This window comes from Poecile atricapillus, chromosome 22 (genome assembly GCF_030490865.1).
Source record: "Poecile atricapillus isolate bPoeAtr1 chromosome 22, bPoeAtr1.hap1, whole genome shotgun sequence".
In the NCBI taxonomy this organism is placed as follows: domain Eukaryota; kingdom Metazoa; phylum Chordata; class Aves; order Passeriformes; family Paridae; genus Poecile; species Poecile atricapillus.
This window is the reverse complement of record NC_081270.1, coordinates 8,280,496-8,290,969: the sequence shown is the minus strand read 5'-3', so window position 1 is coordinate 8,290,969 and position 10,474 is coordinate 8,280,496. Positions and strand designations below refer to the sequence as shown.

The 10,474-nt window shown below is 50.6% G+C and overlaps 1 long non-coding RNA gene across 1 annotated transcript; it reads right to left on the bottom strand.

Moving 5' to 3' along the window:
- Window positions 1-2,275: 2,275 nt before the first annotated feature.
- LOC131587474 (uncharacterized) lies at window positions 2,276-9,559 on the bottom strand. The gene is made up of 6 exons (XR_009279360.1): window positions 8,618-9,559; window positions 6,489-7,627; window positions 6,366-6,409; window positions 6,233-6,277; window positions 4,549-4,666; window positions 2,276-3,519 (listed from the first exon to the last, which is right to left on the bottom strand). It is a non-coding gene; the product is annotated as an uncharacterized LOC131587474 (long non-coding RNA).
- Between the last annotated feature and the right edge of the window lie 915 nt (window positions 9,560-10,474).

Genomic DNA, 10,474 nt, shown 5'->3' with positions numbered 1-10,474 from the left:
TGGCGGCTGCGTGACGTCATCGGAGGCGGTGCTCGCGGGCGGCGCGGCGTGACGGACAGCTCCGGGGCGGGGCCGGGGGCGGTGCGGCGTGACGGACAGCTCCGGGGCGGGGCCGGGGGCGGCGCGGCGTGACGGACAGCTCCGGGGCGGGGCCGGGGGCGGTGCGGCGTGACGGACAGCTCCGGGGCGGGGCCGGGGGCGGCGCGGCGTGACGGACAGCTCCGGGGCGGGGCCGGGGGCGGCGCGGTGTGACGGACAGCTGCGGGGCGGGGCCGGGGGCGGCGCGGTGTGACGGACAGCTGCGGGGCGGGGCCGGGGGCGGCGCGGTGTGACGGACAGCTGCGGGGCGGGGCCGGGGGTGGCGTGGTGTGACGGACAGCTCCGGGGTGGGGCCGGGGGCCGCGCGGCGTGACGGACAGCTCCGGGGCGGGGCCGGGGGCGGCGCGGCGTGACGGACAGCTCCGGGGTGGCGCCGGGGGCCGCGCGGCGTGACGGACAGCTCCGGGGCGGGGCCGGGGGCGGTGCGGCGTGACGGGGGGAGTGGGTGCTTGGGGGGGTGCAGGGGTGGGGTGGGTGCTTGGGGAGGGGCTGCTTGGGGCTGGGTGGTCCACGGGCGGGGTGGGTGATTGGGGAGTGGGTGCTTGGGGCTGGGTTAAGTGGTTTGTGGGTTTGGCTTAGGAGTGGGTTAGGGGGTGGGTATAGTGTGGGTGTGTATGGGTGGGGACCCCCTGTATAGGGTATATACTATAAAGAAAAAGAATAAAAACTATAAGTCTGGTGCAGCAGTAGAAGGTTTCGTGCTCCCGGGGAGTAAATGGTATCTATTTATAATCAAGATTTATTTTGTTTATTTACTCCCTGGGAGCATGAAAGGTTCTACTGCTGCTTTTTTTAAGCTTTAAAGCTAGAAAGCAAAACACAAAGTTAGAGGAGAAAGGAGTTTGAGTTGATCATTTCTTTTCACTCAAACTTAAAGTTTGAGTGAAAAGAAAGGATGAACTCAAACGTGAGAGAAAAGTTCTCTGTCACTCAGAGTTAGAGGGAAAGGAAATAGAGAAGAAAAGAAATACAGTCTAACTCTGAGTGACAGAGAAAAGGGAAAGAGACTTAGAGTGAAAAGAAAGAGAGGGACAGTGCAAAGAAACAGGGAAAGGAAATAGAAACAGAGGTAGAAGGAAAACAAAGAGAGGGAGAATGGAACAAAATAAAAACTCTATTTCCTTTCCCTCTGAGTAAGAGAGAAAAGAAACAGAGTTGAAGGGAGAAGAAGAAGAGAGGGACAGGGGAAAGAAACCAACTCTGTTTCTTTCCTGTCTAACTCAGAGGTAGAGAGAAACAAAACAGAGACAATTCCTGTTCACTGTAACTCTGAGTTACAGTGGAAAGAAATCGACTCCATTTGCTTTCTGTCTAACTCAGAGCTAGAGGGAAAGAAGACAAAGTTGGAGTGAAAAGAAGAAGAGAGGGACAGGGGCAAGAAACCAACTCCGTTTCTTTCCTGTCTAACTCAGAGGTAGAGAGAAACAAAACAGAGACAATTCCTGTTCACTGTAACTCTGAGTTACAGTGGAAAGAAATCGACTCCATTTGCTTTCTGTCTAACTCGGAGCTTAGAGGGAAAGAAGACAAAGTTGGAGTGAAAAGAAACAGCTCTACTTCTTTTCTGTCTAACTCAGAGGTAGAGAGAAAGGAAACAGAGGCGAGGCCTGTTCACTGTAACTCAGAGTTACAGTGGAAAGGAATCGTCTCCGTTTGCTGTCTGTCTAACTCGGAGCGAGAGGGAAAAGAAACAGAGGAAGAGCGGAGAGAAACCAACTCTATTTCTTTTCTGTCTAACTCAGAGTGGAGAGAAGGAAACAGAGGCGAGGCCCGGTCACTGTAACTCAGAGTTACGGTGGCAAGGAATCGACGCTGCTTGCTGTCTGTCCAACTCGGAGCTAGAGGGAAAAGTAACAGAGTTGGAAGAAAATAAAGGGTTAGACTCAGAGAGCAAAGAAACAGAAAAGTAGAGGTAGCAACAGTGACTCAGAGAAAGTGACAGACAGAAAGGAGGTTAGAAAGAGACAGAAAAGCAAGAAATAGAATGAAAATAATGACTACAGCACACCACAAACACAGGGGTCGGGGAGGAGGGGGCGGTTGGGATCATCTTTATTAGGGGTTAGGCACCTTTATTGAATGAATTTATTTATAGTACAGCAAAACACATAGAAACTGGATACAAAATGCAGTACAATACAATACAATCCATGTACATGTTGAAAAACTCCTAATTCACACACAGAATAATACAGAGAAACATGGCAGCAAATACAGAACAATACAAGCCAAATACATATTAACATAAAATAACCATTTCTGAAAAGGACAATGCACGCTGTTTCATTATTACCGCTCTCCCAAACCACAACGAGCACACACAAAACACAATACTCATTCGTCACAGAAGCCGGCTTCAGCTTGCACACATGCTCACCTTCACTCCCCTCTCAACCGCCCCGTTATAACCCTGCCATCAGCGGTCCTCAGGAACGTGGTTCCCGGGAGCCTCAAAATCGGCCTGCCTGACAAAAACCCCGGTCCGGGGCCGGTCCGTGCCCAAACTTAGGCGATGACTGTCGCCTCGCAGACCGGCCGGGACCGAGGAAAAAAAACCCCAGCTGGGAGGGAAAAAAAAAAAACCCCCCCAGCTGGGGATTTTTTATTCTAAATTTAAATGTGAATTCAAAGTCCTGAAAAGCAAAAGCAATACACACAAGGTTAGAACCGCAGAACACGCACCCGCCCCTCCTACCCCACGGGAACTCGGTTCCCGGGGGCCTCAAAAATCAGCCTGCCTGACGAAAACCCCGGTCCGGGGCCGGTCCGTGCCCAAACTTAGGCGATGACTGTCGCCTCGCAGACCGGCCGGGACCGAGGAAAAAAAACCCCAGCTGGGAGGGAAAAAAAAAAAACCCCCCCAGCTGGGGATTTTTTATTCTAAATTTAAATGTGAATTCAAAGTCCTGAAAAGCAAAAGCAATACACACAAGGTTAGAACCGCAGAACACGCACCCGCCCCTCCTACCCCACGGGAACTCGGTTCCCGGGGGCCTCAAAAATCAGCCTGCCTGACGAAAACCCCGGTCCGGGGCCGGTCCGTGCCCAAACTTAGGCGATGACTGTCGCCTCGCAGACCGGCCGGGACCGAGGAAAAAAAACCCCAGCTGGGAGGGGAAAAAAAAAAACCCCCCCAGCTGGGGATTTTTTATTCTAAATTTAAATGTGAATTCAAAGTCCTGAAAAGCAAAAGCAATACACACAAGGTTAGAACCGCTCAACACGCACACACACACAAGCACACCCAGACCCACCGACTCTCACAGACAGACATGCTCTGACACACAGCAGGAGACTAACTCACACAGTGACCGCAACCCTTATTTAAAACACTGTGCTAAACAAAATGCCCCGAGATATCTTCTCGCTGCTGCTTCTCAGCATCAAATGGTAGATCCTCAGAAAATAGGTATCAGAGACCTGCAAGACAACACAAGGTGGTCAGTGAGGGATTGTATGGTAGCTAGGACTCAGCCCCCCTCTAGGCCCACACATTTTGTACACAAAAACCTCATAGAAAACAGGACCTATAACCTTTTATACCTGTTCTACCTAACTCTAACTATGTGCCAGGGCAGGGCAGCTCCAAGCCCAGGCACTTTACAGAGGCAAGCACAGCACAAGGCACTTTTTACAGAGGCAAGCACAGCACAAGGCACTTTTTACAGAGGCAAGCACAGCACAAGGCACTTTTTACAGAGGCAAGCACAGCACAAGGCACTTTTTACAGAGGCAAGCACAGCACAAGGCACTTTTTACAGAGGCAAGCACAGCACAAGGCACTTTTTACAGAGGCAAGCACAGCACAAGGCACTTTTTACAGAGGCAAGCACAGCACAAGGCACTTTTTACAGAGGCAAGCACAGCACAAGGCACTTTTTACAGAGGCAAGCACAGCACAAGGCACTTTTTACAGAGGCAAGCACAGCACAAGGCACTTTTTACAGAGGCAAGCACAGCACAAGGCACTTTTTACAGAGGCAAGCACAGCACAAGGCACTTTTTACAGAGGCAAGCACAGCACAAGGCACTTTTTACAGAGGCAAGCACAGCACAAGGCACTTTTTACAGAGGCAAGCACAGCACAAGGCACTTTTTACAGAGGCAAGCACAGCACAAGGCACTTTTTACAGAGGCAAGCGCAGGCGATGTCTGCCGGGTGAACGTGGCGATAGCCGCAGGGACGCGAAGGCCGGTTCCTCGGACGAAAAAATCCACGACGACGTCGAGAGGCTGAGACGGCCGACGACATGAAACGCGAGAGCATGAGAGGATGGATTGGAACTGCCCTGCCCGGCAAAAGCTCTGGGGAGCTCGAAAAGAAACCCTCTCCCTTGGCTTCAGAGGGGCCCACCCCACTACAGCCCTGTCCTGTACCTTAACTTCAAATTGGCTCCACTGATTATAAATGCTTTTCCCCTGATCCCAACTTCCACCTGTGATGCTTACCTTTTGTAACGTAATAGGACAAGACCCATCCTCAATAGGATGTGTACGTCGAGACGTCCCCCGTGCCGGCTTCGGTGCGGCCGATCGCAAACTTCGGCTCTGCCTCTCTGCACGGAACCTCGGACAAAACACAAAATATGACTGGCACCATCCACAAGGTGGAATTCCTGATGCGGTTCCTTTATTCCATCTTGGACTACGAAAGCTTGTCAGCCAACCAGGGATTTAAACAGAAGAAAAACCACTCAGTCCCACCTCTCGTACTCAAAGATCCCCTGTAAAGTTCTGAAGACAGAGCCCTCAAATGAGTGTGGGGTGCTTTGCATCTAGGCATGTGCAGTTTTTAAAAAATTCGAATCACCTCCCTTGCTTTCTAGACACTGCTCACCGGCATGGCAGGCTAGGGGCGGCTGAGGCGAAACGTCTTTCCCCCGATACCGAGTGCACGACAAATCTGCAACCCCTTCTGTCTCTCAGAATCCTGTCTGTGACACCGATTCGTGTCGGGATCCACGAGGTGGGATTTGTGATGTGGTTCTTTCATTCTATCTTAGAGAACTGAACATTATCAGCAAACAAGTACTTTAAACAGAAAAATCAGTCAGTCCAAACTCTTGTACTCAAATATCCCTTGTAAAATTCTGAAGACAGAGCCCTCAAATGAGTGTGGGGTGCTTTGCATCTAGGCGTGTGCAGTTCTTAAAAAATTCGAATCGCCTCCCTTGCTTTCTAGACACTGCTCACCAGCGTGGCAGGCTAGGGGCGGCTGAGGCGAAACGTCTTTGCCCGACACTGAGTGCACAACAAATCTGCAACCCCTTCTGTCTCTCAGAATCCTGTCCGTGACACCGATTCGTGTCAGGATCCACAAGGTGGGATTTGTCATGTGGTTCCTTCATTCTATCTTAGAAAACTGAACATTATCAGCAAACAAGTACTTTAAACAGAAAAATCAGTCAGTCCAAACTCTTGTACTCAAATATCCCTTGTAAAATTCTGAAGACAGAGCCCTCAAACGAGTGTGGGGTGCTTTGCATCTAGGCATGTGCAGTTTTTAAAAAATTCGAATTGCCTCCCTTGCTTTCTAGACACTGCTCACCGGCGTGGCAGGCTAGGGGCGGCTGAGGCGAAACGTCTTTGCCCGACACTGAGCGCACAACAAATCTGCAACCCCTTCTGTCTCTCAGAATCCTGTCCGTGACACCGATTCGTGTCAGGATCCACGAGGTGGGATTTGTCATGTGGTTCCTTCATTCTATCTTAGAGAACTAAACATTATCAGCAAACAAGTACTTTAAACAGAAAAATCAGTCAGTCCAAACTCTTGCATTCAAATATCCCTTGTAAAATTCTGAAGACAGAGCCCTCAAATGAGTGTGGGGTGCTTTGCACCGAAGCGTGTGCAGTTTTTGAGAAATTCGAATCGCCTCCCTTGCTTTCTAGACACTGCTCACCGGCATGGCAGGCTAGGGGGGCTGAGGCGAAACGTCTTTCCCCCGATACTGAGTGCACGACAAATCTGCAACCCCTTCTGTCTCTCAGAATCCTGTCCGTGACACCGATTCGTGTCAGGATCCACAAGGTGGGATTCATGATATGGTTCTTTCATTCTATCTGAGAGAACTAAACATTATCAGCAAACCAGGGACTTAAACACCAAAACACACTTAGAGCTTGCACCCACCTGTCCTCTGGCATCCTGGGCTGGGATATCTTGCAAGTAGACCACCTAACATAAAAAAACAAGGGATTAAAGTTATAGCAGAAACTGAGACCCCAGCAAGAACAACTGCTTCTCTCCACCAACCGAGGCTCACCTTCACAATGCTTCACCTTCACTGCTGCTATCCGGCTTTACTTCCTGAAAAAAAATACAAAGAGCAGAGCTGTAACACAGTGACCGACTCCAGCCCCACTGCAAAAGAAGAACCGTGACCGACCTTCTCAGGGGGATCCCCTCATCTGGGACGAGGCGCTCTGCCAGGAGGTCGATCCATCCGCATCTGAAAGAAAGTTAGGAAAAAGGTCGAAGTGCTGCAGGGTAACTTCACAGCTCCAGACACCTTCTGCCAACATAAGAATACTACCTAGACTCCAACTACAGCCCGTATTAAAAGTCTCCAATTACAAGTGCCCGGGACTTGTCCTTAAACACCTGCAACGGGGCCGGGCGGCAGGGCAGAGCAGTTCCGGACCGAATACCCCCAGACACCCGTGACACGTGAGACGAGGGGACACGACAGGGAGAGAAAACTCTGAGACGACAAAGTCCTCACGAGGACCGAGAAAATGCTGAACGAGATGACCGAGGAGGGACCGAAGGCGAGCCCGCCGGGCTCGGATGACCCCGGAGGAAAAAGATGCTAACGGAACGACTTATTCCGAGAACCGCGGAGACGGATGCCTGAGAATCCTGTGGCTGGAAGCCTCTGCCTGCCTTTGAATCGGCACAAGTCCTTATCCACTGTAAAGAAAGATTACTGCATACAGCTGTCAACACAGCTGAGAACAAGACCTAAAAAGACATCCGATCGGATGCTGCTGAACAGAGATGCGATTCTGACGCCTGTCTGACCTCCCGAATCGAAACTTCGCCGGCATCGGCCCCGGGCCGAGGAACGCAAAGATGGGAGATGACCGGAAGGACCTGGGGTTTCTCATAAGCTCCTGGGAGGACTAAGGCAAGAGACATGTTACACGAGATGAACAGAAGACACAGAAAGCACAACAGACAAGTGACAACACACCTTGGGACTGCTCTGCCCTGCCCGCCTCAGCATTGTTAGCCAAAGTGTTCCTTTCCCTCACAGTGGCCCCAAAGGCCAGTTCTCAAACCTCCCCCTCCCCATAGCTGACTCAAAACCCTAACCGGTGTGAATCCTAACCCACTACCCTGCTTCGATCCCCTCTGTGACCACAGCCCTCGACTTATCTCTCCGAAGCGAATCCATCGGAGAGACCGATCTGCTGCTAAGGAAAGCTGCCGCAGCGGTTCCCTTTTGTGTCACGATGAATCTGCTGAGAGAATCTGAAGTATCACACTTGACGTGACCTAGAACTTCAGGAAACTGCAATCCTCCTAAAAAAAACCCAAACAGAAGAATCATTATAAAAGCATCTTATCACCCCTGAACTCTCAACCCAAAATCATGAACTTAAATACTCCCTGTGTTCCATAATGTTTTCTTCAAGGTGTTTTCAAAGCCTCTGCTGCTTCAAATGCCCAAAAGATACCTGCTAAAAGCAGGCTGGAGTAAATTGAAAGAGCCTCTTCACTGAAATGAGAGACAAGCTCTTTACCCCAGCTGATTCCCTTGGAGGGAATAATGCCCCTTAGCACAGCCTGGGGTTAATATACCCCTAATTGAGCCCGCCTCTTTTTCCCACGATGCCTGGGAAAGGGGAGGCGGCAAATCCCACCGGGTATAAAAGCCCTCAGAGGGACCGTAGCTGTTTGGCTCCTCTGAGTTAAAATTAAGGTAAGGAGCTCTGCGTAGAAGAAAACTTTTTGGGAAAAGACAGTGTTTTCTTTTTTTACTGCAATTACTCAGAGCAATGGAGCAAAGGAAAAAAAAAAGGTAAGAAGCAAAACTTTGTGTTTCAGCAGTGTTGCCGGCTAAGTGGGATAATTTATGGACTTACATAATTATTTATTAGTGATTACTAAGTAGCACTCCCCCTGTGATTAATTAGGGTGGAGAAGAATAGTATAGATATGAATGGTGTCTCATAGGGACCTCTAATTAGGGCGCTCTACATTATAAATGAAAATAAGAAAAAGAATAGACTCCCAGTTGGCATTACCGTTACATACCTGCTGGACTCGCTCCTGTTGGAAATATTTGGTGCCGGGGCGTGGGTAGAGGTACCCTGAAATGCAGCTTTAAACCCTTGAAATGCTGTGTCCTAGTTTAGGGCAAATTAGGGAGGAAAACTCCAAATGGGGGTTTCCCCAGGGAAATGACCCCTCCCTACCAACTGGTCCAGGAAAGGAAAAAAAAAATTCCTTGGAAAGAAGTGGAAAAAGCTGTTTATTTAACAGAAATTGAATAATATGAAATAATAAAACCTCTCACTGTTCGATGGGATGGCAAGTCTAGGAAGAAAAGTCCTTTTCATGTGGTGTAGCTCGCCTCGCTCGGGTTCTTATCGGTCCTTCCGGCGCTGAAAAGTGCCGAGGCCCGGGCCCCGGTGGGCCAAAGGCGTGAGCTCCCGGGGTTTGGCCGGGTGTTCGGTCCAGAGCAGGTTTGCACAGATCCAAGGAAACAAAAAAAGGAAAAAAAAACAAAGGTCCAGGGAACTCCTCTGCCTCAGCTAGCTAAAACCAACTAAAAGCCAGAGAGAAGCTCTGTCCCGCTGTCTGTCCGTGCTGCAGACACCACAGTCCAGGAGCGGGATGTGTGGGAGTGATGTTTGTTCCTTAATGCAAACGGCGTGCTTCTTCTTCCCCCCCGCTCTCGCTTTCAGAGCCAGTCTTAAAGGTGCAGAACTTAATATTTAACATAAACCAGACGATTGGGGATACCAGTATCATAAAGTCACCCCAGGACATGCTGGAAAAGGCAACGCTAAAAATGAGCAAATGGGGCAGCTACCTCCACTTAAATGGATACAGTGGTAAATAAATGGCTTCTCCTCTTTAATTTAAACCCATCAAATATTGGGAAAAAGAGTGGTTTTCCTCACTTTAAATCTCTCTGGTGATTGAAAAGGGGGCATTTTTTGGTTAATTCAGATCCATAAAAAAGCATCATCCCTGCTTTCCCTTTCCACTTAAAGTGGAAAAAAATAAAAAATGGGCATTCTCTATCAATTAATATCTCTAACAGCACAGAAAAGGCAGAGTTACCTCCAATTGAGACTATCAAAATTGCAGGGGAAGTGGATTTCTCTTCAATTCAAACACAGGCAATTGGGGAAAAGAAAGCTTTTTCCCTCAGCTTAAACGCCTTTTTTCCTGATAACTCATCCCTTCTTTGGGGCTGTGGAGATGGAGTAGCGAGGTAGAAGAGGAAAGCTGAAAACTGCCGCCCCCCGCGCCCCCCCCCCCCCCCCCCCGGGAATGTGCATGCTGCCCTGCCTGCTTGGGTGACCCTGCTCGGCAGGACGGGCTTTTCTCTCAGCTTTATCTTAAAGTGACACTCCCCGCCCGGGTGAAACCGCCTGATCCCCCGGTCCCTGCTGGGTGCCATGGCCCTCGTTCCCGGAGGAACTCCCGGGATGCCCCCGCTGGCCCCTCCGGCGGCTCCCTGCGCAAGCCTTGCCCGGGTAACCCTCTCAAAACTGCCTCTGCAAGGAGCTGCTGCCTTCTTGTCCTCACCAGTCACACCTGAGGCTGCAGCACCTTGGAGTGGGGGGGGGGGTTGGGGGTGAGGCGCAGAAACATCCTGCCGATCGTTCCCTCCCTTACGTGTCCCGCTGTCCGTCCCCGAAATGCCGGGGTGCTGGGCTTTCATTTCCGCGATAGAGAACCGGTCTCCTCCTCCGGGTGCCGTGGCCAAAATTGGGATTCTGCTGCATAAATCCCCTGCGTGCTGGGTTTGTGATTACGGAGGAAATTCCTCACGGGGTCCTAGGCAATTACCGGTTACTGACTTCCGCTTCCCTTGAGCGGTCGCGGGTTTGCCCGGCTCGTTTAGGGCTAATCCTGGCCGAACCTGAGCGCCCCCATTGCTGCTCTGCCCTGAATTTCAGTGAAATATCGATATAGTTTATAAATGCTCCCTTTGCTCGCTGCTCGGTCTTTCCCCGCGCAGCCGCGGGGACCGGGCTCGCTCTGCGCTTCGATCCCGGCTCCGGCGGTCACGCCCGGATGCTGCGGGTCACGGACGCGAGCTGAGGACCGCTACAAATGTTGGGTTTTAAAGTAAAAGTTCTATTACGCCCGGCTAAATGATCAAAATAACTACGTGTATTGATGATCACC